At 34.7% G+C, this 15,297-nt stretch overlaps 1 long non-coding RNA gene across 1 annotated transcript; it reads right to left on the bottom strand.

Moving 5' to 3' along the window:
- Positions 1-9,939: 9,939 nt before the first annotated feature.
- LOC141676582 (uncharacterized) lies at positions 9,940-10,586 on the bottom strand. The gene is made up of 3 exons (XR_012557079.1): positions 10,559-10,586; positions 10,354-10,434; positions 9,940-10,185 (listed from the first exon to the last, which is right to left on the bottom strand). It is a non-coding gene; the product is annotated as an uncharacterized LOC141676582 (long non-coding RNA).
- Positions 10,587-15,297: the final 4,711 nt, after the last annotated feature.

Genomic DNA, 15,297 nt, shown 5'->3' with positions numbered 1-15,297 from the left:
TATGTGACAACCTCGGTCAAATCTTGAGTATTTTTGAAAACTAGGTCCAATCCTGATTCTGAGTCTGAAATAAGTCGAAGACTGCTATCACAAATGCAGCCAATTTGGGTAAACAACAATCCCACCACAGGATCCCAGAAGATCATAATTTGTTGTTGCACATAGTAATAATACTTTGCCTTATAAACTGAACAACAAATTTTAATCTTATTGCTGTGGGACTGGGATGTTACACTAGATAAGATGGTACAGTTTTGTTTGAAAGACGTTGGTTGTAGATGATGAGAAAAAAATTTCTCCAAGGGCAGCAGTAGTACGGAATCATCCCCAAAGATCTCGGTCAGAGGAAATAGTACTAGAACTTTTCCATGAAGCAAATGCTAGATGTCAGTGAAGAAGAATAGTCACTCTACATTATGAACATCTCCGCATGGTTTCAGATTTTTATAATATAACAATATTTAGTGATATTTTAAAATTATTCAACTTTAATGTCACATAATAATATAAGTTATGGGTGAAAATTTTTTTTTGACAATAATCAAATAATTAAGGTGCATTTCTGAAAAACTATTAATGCTATTTTGTAGTTTCCAAATAAACTCTTTAGTCATGGTTTATTGTTTGATGTAACTTATGATGTTAGTGAAGGTAAAATACAGATCTAGTAAAAAATATGGGTTTTTTAACTTTTGGAAATAATGATTATATGTAGGTATTGTTAGTAATTTAGTTAAATGAATGTTAACTTATAAATATATCTAGTTCTAGATCGTGAATATGAACAAAAACTTTATTTAGCATAATTTAATTTAATACAGGGTTATTTAGAATTTCAAAACCAATTCATTTCTCTTGATAATTTTATATAACTGGTCTAACATCTGCTATGTATTATTCATCAAATTAGCGGACAACAAAATTAATTTATGCTATGTGGATTTATACATGGGTACCACCTTAAATCACATACTGAACAATAATCGAGCCCAGTGACATCATTCATCCTGCAAGAAAGATAGTCACAAGTTCAAGGTCGGGCTTGTATCAAAGAATGGTCTAAACAAGAAAAAGAGATATGCCCAACACTCTTCCTGTAGAACAATATCAAAAACAACACCAAGGAAAATACCAAACATTCAACGTCCAAGAAGGACAGTCTCAAGGCCAAGAATAAAATCTGCAGCAAGTTCAAGGGCAAATATAAGAAAATAGTATTCATTTATGTTTTATATTCATTTCTTAATTTCTTAATTACCATATTATTTACGTGTTTTCACCTTAGGTTTAATAAGAAAGTTTCATGACGTGGATACATAATTATGATAAACTACATTCATCACTTGGACACATGTCCATCATAATTTTAGCAGTACATAGAATACCATAAATACTATTTTTTGACAGGGTACCATAAATACTATGTATGCTTTATTTTCACGCTATATGTCATTCATGATATTTTGTTTATTTTATTTTCACAAATAATATCATGGAAACTAGGACTTTGTTTCTTCCGCCAACAATACATTATGTTCAATGTTTAGTTTATTAATTTTAGACGAAGAACTTCAAATAAATTCTCACTCCAAGAAAAAAGTGTCATAAATAACCGAAAAAATTGGTCGCAATTTGCCCTTGTACGTTGGAAATGAGTGCAAAACTGACCGTCGAATGACCAATATAATCGGTCTTTTAAAACGGGGTTTGTTTTGACCCAATGGGTGGAAATAAAACGTAAAGTGACCTTGATTGACAATACTTTTTAATTGTTTAAAAGATTTGGATATCTTAACATGTGACCCCAAATACCGCGGTGGAAATCCACTTCACAACTATTTCCCACTAACCGACCTATATTTTGGTTGGAAAAGGTTGGTCAGAAATGTAGAATTATTTATGACCAATTTGCAATGGTTTATAGACATAAAAAGGCTATATATTATATTTGATCATGTATATAACAGTAGGCCGAAAATGAATAATCAAATCTATTGTGCAAAATCGACCGATGTTGAAGCAGACGGTAGTGAATGACTTAGATTTTGGGCACTTATGGTGAAAATGGTTGCTAAAACTTTAATTTGGTCACTTTAAAGAAAAGTATGGTAACATCGGTTCAACAAGAAATCAACAAGGAATCAAACCACTCAATAAATCAGGATCACAGTTGCCTAAAAAGCCGTTGTTTTTATGGATGCTAGGAGATAGACCACTCTAAGAGGAAAATTTAGCAATCAAATACATAATATGCATAACCAAATTACGGGATCCAAGAGAGAAAAAGAGAATGCCATCAACAAAAAATAGGTGCGTGGGGCCTATTTCTTTGCAACACCAATGATATTTGGATGGCGAAGTTATAAGGAGACATTGGATCCCCTTGGCGAATGCCCTTAGACCCTGGAAAATACTCGTGAATAACACCATTGAGCTTTACAGAAAAGCGAGTAGTGCAAAGACACGCTTTGATCCACATGATAATAATATCTGGGAAATGAAGCCTAGACAAAACAACCATAATAAAGTCCCAGTTTAAAGAATCAAATGCCTTATGAAGGTAAATCTTGAGTGCACACTTAGAGGAGCATGTGTCCCTATCATAGCGACATAATAATTCTTGAGCAAGCAATATGTTGTCAGATATAGACCTCCCCGGAATAAATGCAGATTGAGCAATATCAATGTAGAAGGCATGATTAATTTGAGCCTTGCTGCTATGATTTTGGATATGCATTTATACATAATAGTGCAAAGGGAGATAGGGCGAAAATCATTCATAATAGTGGGCGAATCTACTTTAGGATTAAGGGAGATGAATGTTGAGTTTATACCTGAGGGAAGAAACCCAGTCTCAAAAAAATTCTTTACTCAAGCACAGAAATCAGGCCCTGTGGTGCTCCAAGTATCAAAAAAAAATTGACATTAAATCCATCAGGCCCGGGAGCCTTATTTTTCTTCAATTTCTTCAAGGTATCAAGAATAATATCATCTGTAACTTGAGCACAAAGAAAAGTAGCATGGGCCTCAGTAAGGACCTTGCAATCCACAGGCTCCAAATCAATACGAGAGTGACCAATCTCGGGCCCCAACATGTTTTTGAAGTAATTGATTGCTAAGTTAGCACACGGTAACTGGCCCTGCATCATGGTTCCCGAATCCTCAAGAGCTAGCACCTTGTTATAATTCAACTTTGTTTTACATTGTTTGAGGAAACAAGAGTTATTTCCATCTGCAAGCCCCATCCACTTCACTCTAGATTTTTGAAGAAATAAAGATTCCTCCTCGACAAGAGCCATATTGAGCTTGATAATGAGGTCTTTTTCCAAAGTAAGAAGGGTGGGATCTCCATTATTGATCATACACATTTGGATATCCTCTAGATTAGCTCTTGCTATCAGGACATTAGAAGATACATTTCCATGATCCCTATTAAGCTGTCTAAGAAAAACTTGGTTTCTTTTAACCTGGAAGCAAAACGATTATAGCAAGGGCCTGAGCATTGTAAAGACCAGGCTTTTTCAATAACATCATGAAACCCAGGAATATCGGCCATGAAGTTAAAGAACTGAAAATGTTTGTTGAGCTTTTGAAGTTGCATTGGATCTTCAAAAAAGATGGAATTGTGGTCCATGATGCCACGAGGTTTGACAAAAACATTTCCCTCGGTGAAAGAATTGAACCAATGACCATTAGCTATCATTCTAACTAAGCATTTTAGCACAGGGTTATTTTGACGCTTGTTGGTCCAAGTAAAAATATCCCCCATTATACGCACATTATCAAGGCCACAGTTAGCAAGACAATCTTTGAATGCTTGCATTGCTGGCATCCAATGTTCTCTGCTACTAGAAATTTCACCAAGACTAGTAACATAATTGAAATCACCAAGGAGGCACCAAAGTGATGTAGTATTACTCAAAGCCAAGTAATAATCCCATAGAGGAACTCAGTCTATTGCATTATTAAAAGCATACACAAACGATACTAAAAAGGAGATGTTCTTTTCTAGAAAAATAACATTACAAGTAATAACCTTGCTAGACATCGAGTGAATAGAAATATCCCACACACTGGGATTCCAACCAGCCCATACACGACCATTGTAATGATGATTATAGTTAAATAACCATTTCCAGTCCCTACGAATTTTCTTCGAAATACCCATAGCATTACCACTCTTGACTTTAGTTTCTAAAACTCCCAGGAGGTTAACTTTATTAGATAGAATAAAATTTTACAATCTTTTTTATGAGAGGCTTTGTTGATGCCCCTTACGTTCCAAGCTACAAAATTCATTTCAAACGTCTAAGGCTATGGGGCTGAACAGCCAGTGCAGGACTCTTTTTTTGTGCTGAAATTTTCCTGTTTACCACCTTTGTAAATCCATCTTCATCGATTAAATCAGACTTTGGAGCTTTAAGTTCAATGACAATGTGTACTTTTGGTGCAACAACTACTACAGGTGCAGGTGCTGTGCATACTGCAGATGCTGCGGGTGCTGCAAGTATAGTTATCACTCGTGTAGCATCCTTGCTACGACCTCTTCTTCTTTTTTAACCTGGTGATTTTGCTGCAATATTGGCAACAATTGTGCCCTCATTATTGGTAGTAGATTCTAATACAAGAGTTCCCACCGTTTGTTCCTCCAACTGAGTCGAAGTATTTACCAAATCATTGGTGTCAATTTATTTGCCAGATTCCCTGTCAAATTCCTCTAAGTTGTCAACATTATCTATGTTTCCTTCCTGTTGCTGAACATCTTCAAGAGTCTGATCACCATCCAAAACCAGATCACAGCCCAAGAATTCACCAAAAACCACAGGGTTAATATCTTCATTGTTTACTATTAGTAGTAGCACTAGGACCATCATGTTGTACTTGGGCTAATTTATTAGAAGGCTGAATTTTCTTTGCCAATTTTGAAGCACCCTAAGTAGCTCCCCCCGGTCTTGGTCTAGGATACGGTTCGACAACATTAGGGTTATGAGGACACCTCGAGAAGGAGTTCCCAAATGCTTTACAGTGGCTGCAAGAGTAAGGTTACTGTGGGTAAACTATGTAAACCTTGACTAATTCCTCCTCACCAAACTCATTTTGAACTGGCACCCAAACAAAGTCTGACCTTGGGCTAGAATAGGACAACATCACCTGAATAGATGAATACTTAGTGGGTCCAAATCTTGAAGTTATTTCATCAAATTTCAATGGCAAACCCACTGCCTTTGCAATGTGAGTAAGACCATTCCGAGACCAATATGAATGTGGAACATCTTCCAGTTTCAACAAACAAGGAACTAATTCTATGACATTTTTCTTGAATTTGTTAGCATCCGTCCAAGGTAGTAAGTAAAGAGTTCAACCCCCCATAACAACTGAATTTAGGTTAAGAACATCATGCTCCTCCTTCTCAGAATTGAATTTGAATGTTAAATAGCCCTTGGAGCTATAAAACACTCTGCTCAAGCCATGATTTTTCCAATACTTGAAAGCTTGCTCACGTACAAAATGAAAATCGAAACTTCCCCCAATGAGATGCCCTATGATACTAGTACTCCAATTTTTACGAGAATTGGCAAGAAAATCCTTATGTGGTCTAACTGTTGCCGAACCATCCTCATGAACAGTAATTTTTGCATCATCATTAGGTGTGGGTTCCTTAGAAGGAATGCTCTTAGTTACAATAGAACTCCTGGTATTCTTATTTTTAGTATTAGCATCATAATTTGGTAAAGGTTCCGTGCTTGCACCAGACTCAAACACAATCTCCTTTGGAACATAAAATGTAAGTATACCATTTTGCACAGAGACACTATCATGTAAATCTTCCAAGGTAGGGGGGTTAGTAAGAACTGTACCTGGATTCTTAGTTGCCATAAAGGCTGAAAATTTAGTGGAACCCTTTGGGGAGTTATCCTTGCTAGGGCCAGAGTCATTCCTGGTAGAACCACCATCCAAGATTAATCTAGTTTCACCATAAATTCTTTGAGCCGTAGTAGTGACCACTCACTATTTCGAGCAGCTTCTACCAAGAATACTTGATGATCAATTGCTGGAAGAGCTAGCAAAGGGGGAGCCACGTAGTTGTGTCCAATGAAATTAGAAAATTCCTCCGAGTTCATGCTACCGGAGTTTTCAGAATTCCGGGACCCCATGAAGAATCAAGAAGATATGAAATATGGGTGTTGAAATGTAGGTAATGAGGGGGGGAAGCAGAAAGTACAGAGCGTGTATAGAGTTGAAGAAAATTCAGGTTAGAAGAAAATTCAGGTTGAAGAAAAGGAAGGAAGGACTGCTGGATAATAACATGCACTGGATATTAGATCTGTGTAATAGCTAGGCGGAAAATTGAAATTCTATAGAGAAGGAGGAGCTTCTCACTCTAGAACTCATCCTTCTGATTCCTTTTGTTTTATTCTTATTACTATCAACCTCAATTTATAGTGTTGTATACTTTTTTTTCCTCCTACAATCTTTGGTTCATTAGAAATAAAGTTTCAACAGAAATGAATATTTAGAAATAATAAAATACACATAACATAACACATACCCTGTATACACTTACACAACTAGGTACCTGCAGTAAGCACTTTCATCGTATATGCTTAACTTTTTATCTAATCTTGACCGTTAAGTGGATGATCGACAATTTCTCCGGTTCCATCTAAACACAAGTAGAAGCGACAATTTCTTATTGCTCTGTTTGGTCGAATCCTTTTTGAGATCCGACGGCAGCAAAATGTGGGCATGTTGCTGGTCAAACTACTCTTTGACTATTAAAAAGGAAAACCAGATATATTTATATTTTTCTAAAATTTTTGTCATATCACTAAATATACAGATCTTGACATCCGTGTGATTGGATCATTCATTAAAATTTTTAAAAATATAGAATCATGAATATGAGATTAAACACTAGTTAGAAGTACGGGTCAAATCACTAGTTAACTGTTAAAATAGCAAACCAAATATATTTATTTTTTTCAAAAAAATGTGTCATATCACTAAAATATACCGATCTTGACATCCGTACGGTTGGATCATTCATTAATGTTTTTAAAAATATCGAAACTTCAATATGAGATTAAACACTAGTTAGAAGTACTGATCAAACTACTCTTTGACTATTAAAAAGGCAATCCAAATATATTTATTTTTTCTAAAAAAATTTGTCATATCATTAAAATATACAAATCTTAACATTCGTACGGTTGGATCATTCATTAATATTTTTCAAAATTATGAATCATCAATATGGGATTAAACACTAGTTAGAAGTACGAGTCAAATTACTAGTTCACTGTTAAAAAAGCAAACCAGATATATTTATTTTTTTCAAAATTTTTTGTCATATCACTAAAATATACTGATTTTGACATCCGTACGGTTGGATCATTCATTCATATTTTTAAAAATATCGAAACATCAATATGAGATTAAACACTAGTTAGAAGTACTGGTAAAACTATACTTTGACTATTAAAAAGGCAAACCGAATATATTTATTTTTTTCTAAAATTTTAATCATATCAATATAATATATAAATCTTGAAATTTTAGTGATATGATAATTTTTTTGAAAAGATAAAAGAATTAGTCATTAGATATCAATTATTTTAACATATAATATATAATTAAACATAATTCTAAATTTCACCGCACATTCTTTTTAATAGAATTTATCATAAAATTGATAAAAATCATAATTTCAATTTTTTTATTATAATAGTGAGTTGTTAAAATGAATTATAAAATTAAAATATTTTAAGAAAAAAATTAACAAATTACATTACTTTTTATAGAATTTATCCATATTTTAATTTTCATAACAAAAAATATGCAATATATGAAGTGAATTTATAAATTGACACTCCTAAATTCAATTGATTGCGGTCGTATTTAGCTTGGCACGTCAGCAATCCGCGTGATTTAGATCTAACGTACCAAATTTAATTATCAAAAGATAATCCAACGGTGAGTATTATATTTTATAAATAAACTAAAAAATAATATTTTTCTAACTTAAAACCGTACGGCCCCTGTCATCCCCTGTTGTCGCCGTCCACCTCTCCCCCCTTTCCATCTTTTCTCAAACCCTTCAAACGCCTTCTTCATCCTCATCAAATCACAACAAAAACCTACACAAATAAATATACACACAAATAGAAAATATTTATTACTACAAACCAACATGTCTTCTTCTATGTACCCATCTATAGGCACCAAGGAAGTTGTAATTCAATTGAGTTGGGTCGTAAGCTTTATGGGAGTTTGCATTTGTTGGGTGATGTCGATTCATTTATTGAGACTAAATTGGTTGGTATGTTTGCAAAATGTGGGTTTATTGATGATGCACGGAAGATGTTTGATGAATTACGTGAGAGGGGTTTGTTTACTTAGCGTGCTATGATTGGTGGGGTTTCGAAGGAGAAGAGGTGGGGTGAAGTTTTGGAGCTTTTTTGTGAGATGGAGGAGGGTGTTGTTCAGGATGAGTTTTTGTTTGTGAAGATTTTGGATGCGTGTGGGAATTGTGGGGATTTGAGGACGACGAAGGTGATGCATTCGAGAGTGGTGAAATGTGGGATGGATTTTGGATGTTCGGTTTAATAATATGATGTTGGCTGCTTATGGAATGTGTGGGGATTAGAGGAGGAAGGGTGAAGTTAAAGAGCGGAATAGGTTGTTGGGATGATGTATAGTCGGTTTAGTGTTAAGGAAGTTAAGGGGGATGTGGTTTGGGGGAAATTGGGAATGAAGTGTCACCGAAGGAGATGGCGGTGGATGGAGTGAAAAAGGAGGAAATGGAGAGGAATTTAAGTTTGAGTTGCTGCTAGAGGTGAAGAAGAAGCCACTGAAAAGAAAATAGTAAATGAACAATGGCGGTGATCGAAGCTCACCGGAAACTGAAAATTTTCCGGTGAGATTTTTTTTTTAAAATCTGATGCTCGTTAATTCGACCGCAATAGGTCGAATTTATAACAATGTTTTCAACCGTATACAGTCGAATTTATAGTTTAGGCGGACTTTTTAAATTTTTTCAAAAATTCAATTTTTTGGGCGGGATTTTCAAAATTTAGGTGAAAAAAAATTTGACCGCTTTCGGTCGAATTTAAGAGGTCATATTTAACCGCTCCTATACTAAATACGACCGGTCTACTGATTATGACTCGAGCATTTACTACCGGCCCAAAAAATGGTTGTAATTACTTAAATACAACCGGATCCGGTTGTATTTAACTAAATACAACCGTTTTTTGGGCGGTTGTATTTAGCCATTTTTTTTGTAGTGATTGTTATATTTAAAGTTAAATTTGGTAAGTCAGATATAATTCAATGGCTCAAGTGGCACTAAATTCAACGGTTTCATGTCATATTTAAGAGTGTTAATTTATATATTCAACTGAGTTCCATTGAATTTATCACTCATTTTATGTTATAAATATTAAATTTTCTTATAATTTTTAGGAAATAAATATAACAATTAACTCTTCTCTTTCTTACAAATATTATAATGTTATAAATTCATAATTTATTTTTAACATCTCATTATTTTAATAAAACTTTAAAATCATTATTTTGGTCGACTTTATTATAAATTTCACCAATAAGAGTATGCAAAGAGAAGTGCTAATTTTAGAGTCAGATAATCTTACCTAAAAATATTTTACAAGAAAGAGAGGTGGAGATCACAGTTTCTAGTTTTCATTTAAATACATATTAAATTATGTTAGTCATTCATTTCACTAATATTATGTTCTTTTGAGTATGTGTGAGGATTAAGAAGTATATTTTGTTAATTTTTTAGTGATAATACCATTAAAATGCTGGAAGTATATATACTTTTAAGCTAGATTAGTTATTTGTCCTTTTGTAATGATTAAAAAGTTTAAGAAAGACAAAAAACATTATAAAATATGGATTGTTTCTATAACACCAGTGTTCTTTTTTTGATAACTACTTGCTCTAAAAAAATTCAATTTACACAATGGTCTAACATCTAACATTTAGCGATACTATTTCATAAACAATAAAAAATAGATTGTTGATTCTGGTTGTTATTGATTTCTTTTGAACTCTTGGCAGCTGATGAATCTCTGGTCACCATGAATTTCCTATAGCTCTCCAAGAGCCCTTGATGGATTGTGATTGGAAAGCCCTTGATCACAATTAAGGCAGCATCACGTCCTGTCATTTAAACATATATCACAAAACATCAAAAAGCTGTGTGACAACAATCCAAAACGTCTGATTTATTCCCTTTAAATTCTCATATTAGTTTTTGGTGACCACAAGACAGAAGATTTACGCAAATATATAAAAAGAAAATAATAACACACGTATGGATGACCTTACTTGCGCTTCCTTGAAGTCTTCCCCTGTGATCGACTAAGAGCCCTCTAATTTGATGTATCATGAATAATCTTTTTATATAGCCTATTCATGATATATACAAACAGGAAAAAGAAATTAATAAGAATTAGAAGTCACTCTTCTGTAACACAATAGACTGATATGATAATAAATATAAATTTCTTGAGTTATCTATCTATTTGTATACCTTTTGGCACAATAACTAGGAGATCATCTTTCTGATGTGCTATCCCCGCCATCATCAGAACTCAACTGGCCATGAATTAAGATCTACGATCCGATCGGCTTTGTTAACCGCCTGAACCTTGAAAGCCTAAAAAACTATAGGAAAGTAAGATGTGTATATATATACCCTAAGTTTTTATCTAGCTTATGTGTTTCATCTTCTTTGACTACAAAAGCTGCCGCATTTCCCTTATATGTAGGGCTGGGAGGTAGGGTGCACCCTCATGACCTGTTTCTAGAAGATGGGCCTTTACTGCATCTAGAACCTTCTTACATATGGACATGTCCAATTTAAATGTGAAGCCCAAATTAATTTTTCTTATAGATAAGCCTCTCTATTTCAACTATGAAATCCACATTAATTATGGTTTATTTTCTCACTTATTTATAATTTTCTTTTTTCTTCAAAATCCTTTTAAATCGCTACTTTTTATAATTCACAATATGTTTTAATATTTATTTACAATTATATCGTTGACAAATCCACCTTCCATTTGAAAAATCTAATTACACATATTTATTTGTCAAAATATGATAAAAATATCAGTGTTTGTTAGATTTATTTTCTCAATTATTATTGGTTAAATGTCTAATTTAAAATGAATTAGACTTTAAAATTTGATCATTCTTGAAGGTGATAAATGGAAACTAGCTATATTTCATGTTCTATCATATAATACTAGCTTCTTTACTTTCTTAGAATGGTTAGAACTGAACTTTAATGTCCAATAAGTGCAATCTTATAAATTTACAATATTCTCAATATTGAATAAATGATGCAATCTCATGATAATAGAAAGTAACGTAATATTTTTCGTAGGATCTTTCTACTTTTTAGAATTTATTTGCACTTTATACCCATCTTCATTGCACATGTCACATTTTGTCCTGTTATTTTTCTTGTAACATAACATGCGATCTTTCTCGCAAGTATGAATCTTTCACACTTCATATTCAATAATTCAATCGTCTTTGGCGTATTGTAGTACTTCACAAGTAATTTAAGATTATCAAGCAATACAAATCCAATAAGCTGAGACAAGTCATCCACTGTTACTACAGTTATGGTTATTTTTTCAATGAAACGGCTTCATACGAACTTTGATGCATTGTTTTGATAAATTGATTCAAAAGTAGTATTCACCATCTTATAAACAAAATTATTATTTCATTTTATTCTTCATCAAAATTCTAACAATTTACTAAATCTTCGTGCTTAGTGGTATTGCTTTCAGAGAGGATCCCTCGAACATCCCATTAACAACTGTGAATTTCTGGATTCAAATCCAGGATTTGCCAATTGGGTTTATGTCGGAATCCATTGGTAGATAGCTTGGGAATTTTTTTGGTACATTAATCGAATATGATCCTAATAACAACAGGGAATATGGAAGGATTTTATGCATGTCAGAATTCAGGTGGACGTTAGGAAACCTCTCAAGAGAAGGAAGAAGGTGACTAGGAAAAATGCAGCAGACTTCATTGTCCATTATAAGGGAAAATGCAGCAGACTTCATTGTCCATTATAAGTATGAAAAACTTGGTGACTTTTGTTTCAGATGTAGCATGCTATCACACACTGAGCGATTTTTCCAAAGGAAATTTAGTTGTTAGGAAGGTGCGGAAGAGAAGGAATGGGGAGCGTGGTTGCCAGCTCAGCCACGTAGGGTGGCCGAAAAAAGTAAATGGCTCTGAGAGGAGGGAGATGATGACTGGGGGGAAAGGTTTGGAAAGGATAACAAATTCCAGGCTTTTCCGGAACATCAGGTGTGGAATTTTGGGAAGCTGGTTATTTATGAGCGCAAAAATCGAAAAAAACAATAAATAAAAGTCTATTATTAAGGAAGTTTGGAATTCAAGTGATATCACTCAGGTAGTGGGATATAATTCAAAAAGTTTAAATGTCACCTGTGGATGAGGAACTTATTGGGCTGGACTTGGAGGAAAGAACACATAGAAGATTTGGGTCATTTTGTACTGATACTATGGATGCTAATAACTTTGGGCTTTATCATACATAATCTGTTCTTTCTAATGGTGATTTTATAGACTATGGATGCTAATAACTTTGGGCAGGAGGTTGGAGAACCCTCGGACAGTGCGAGTTTTACGCGATCTCGTTAAGGATCGTACACCTGATGTTCTATTTCTTTCAGAAACAATTTCTACAGCTAGTAGAATAGAGAGTCTTCGTATTCAGTTAGGGTTTTCTCAGTGCTTTTCGGTGGATAGAGTGGGTCACGGTAGTGGTTTAGCAGTATTCTGGAAATATTATGCTACGTGTCAAGTGTCAGGTTTCTCTCAAAATCACGTCGACATTGAATTCCTAGACAACAATGGCGTATGTTGGAGACTGACATGCTTTTATGGTTTATCCTGAAAGACATAACCGGAAGCAAGTCTTGGGATTTAATCAGAAGGTTGGCTAACTCTCTTAAGTGCCTTGGGTTATATTCGGGGATTTTAAAGATTTGATTATAAGGAGGACAAATGGGGTAGAACTGATCACCCTTGGAGTCTCATGGAGGGGTTTGGCTTAGCTTTGGAGGACTGTTATTTCACAATAAATTGATTACATGGAGGAAAGTATACATGGGAGAAGTGTTGAGGTAAGTAGGATTGGGTCCGTGAAAAATTGGATCGTGCTTTTAGGACGGTAAGCTGGCTAAACAAATTTTTCATTGTGTAACTATCTGTTCATCATACTACAAGGTCTGATCACGAGCCAATTCAGCTAGAGCTTGTATGTTCAACAATGTCGCATAGGCGGTTCCAGTTTAAATTCAAAAATGTTCCTGAAGGAGCATCAATTGGACTACTCAACAATCTCATCCGCCATTGAGATTCCACCACACCCACTCTAGGGGTCACCCTAAAACTGGATTCTGAACGTTGCATTGGTTGCACAATCTACGGGTTTTGAGATGTCAATTGTGGTACACCATAGGCCAATAAACCTCACATATTGGATGCCATTATACTCTGAGACTGTAATTGTTAAAAGTCAACAAGAATCATTCAAAGTTTGAACTTTATAACTAATTTATATTCTATTTTTTATGAAATAAGCAATTTCAAGAAATTAAATTAAACATTTTATAGCAATTTTAAGAAATTAAATTAAACATTTTATAGAAATAAATAATAAAATTTAATTTTTTAGAAACACAATATGTAATATATAAAAAAAATTCTTAGTGTATATATATATATATGTATTGATAAGGAATAAAATAAACCAGAATTGCGTAATTAATATTGTATTAATTAGACTTAATATGGTCCATAAGTAAAGCACATTAAATAAGGTCTGAAACCTTAAATATTTATTATTTTGTAAATAATAAATATTGTGAAAATCAACTATTAAATATATTCTATTGAGGGTATAATTTCTTGGAGTTTGGCGTCCAGGAAACATGAAAGGACAAAGAATCAACTTCCTGTATTCTAGGACTCCAAAGTCCAATCTAGGTCTGAGACTTATTGACCAAGTCTCCTAGCCCGAACCTAATTCAAGATTATCCATGCCTATATAAGGGGTCTCACCGCATAGATTAAAACTATTGTTTGACTTGATCTTGGCATAGAGTAAGGTGCGCCTCTTGTGAAGGCAGATTTGAGTCACGAACTATGAGAGCAAGTCAATCAAGGGCCTTGAGCTCAAGAAGCCTAGAATTAATTACGAACTAGTTTTTACCCATAAAATTTGGCATCATCTGTGAGAAGAAGACAACAACCATGGTAACCATACGAAGCAGAAATAACGTTCCTGAAAAAGCATCAACTGGAACTACTCAAACAATCTCATCTTCCATTAAGATTCCACCTCACCCACCTACTTTCAAGGGACGGCGAATCCTATCATACCCCAATATGGATCTCAGCCAATCCCGACTCTAGGGCGAACCCTCAAAACTGAACTCTGAATGCTCATTTGGGGTACAATCTACGGGTTTTGAGATATCAACTGTTGTGCACCGTAGGACAATAAACACCACCTATGGGATGCCATTATACTTTGAGACTGGAGGAAGTAGGCTGCCCCTGATGCCTCAACTGCAACCATGGAATGATCCTAATTATAATAGAGGTCCTCCACCAATCAATAATGAACGAGATGTTCCTAGACCCTATATAATTGAGGATAGCGGAGAATCAACTAACGAGGATGCTCATCATAGGAGGAGATGTAGAGACAAAGAGCCCGTTGGATGTAGGCGCCCCGAGCCCGTTATAGGTAGGCGCCCTGAGCTTTAGAAAACTCAAGGGGTAACATCCCAGACTTTTGATAAAAGGATACATGCTCATGAAGCAGAAATCCTAAGGCTTAAGAGAGATATGCAGATTAGTCAGGCTAAACAGCCACCTTGAACAAATCAAGCTAGAGGAACTAAAGGAGTTACTCAAGTCATCGACTTGGAGGACACTCTCAGAAGAAAAATGACGAATTTCTCTCGAGGAAATGCCACCTTTTACAGCGGAGATCATGAATACCAATATCACAAGGAAGTCCAAGATGCTCACCATAAAGCCTATGATGGGACTGGGGATCCGGCAAATCATGTCAGCACTTTCTCTAATTGACTGATGTTGCAACCCGTGAATGATGCTATTAAATATCGGGTTTTTCCTCAAACCTTATCGGGGATGGCCCAAAGGTAGTATACCTATTTTCCCCTGAATTTGATTAGATCCTCC

This window comes from Apium graveolens, chromosome 8 (assembly GCF_009905375.1).
Source record: "Apium graveolens cultivar Ventura chromosome 8, ASM990537v1, whole genome shotgun sequence".
In the NCBI taxonomy this organism is placed as follows: domain Eukaryota; kingdom Viridiplantae; phylum Streptophyta; class Magnoliopsida; order Apiales; family Apiaceae; genus Apium; species Apium graveolens.
The sequence above is the reverse complement of the archived record's forward strand: the minus strand, read 5'-3'. Positions and strand labels throughout refer to the sequence as shown.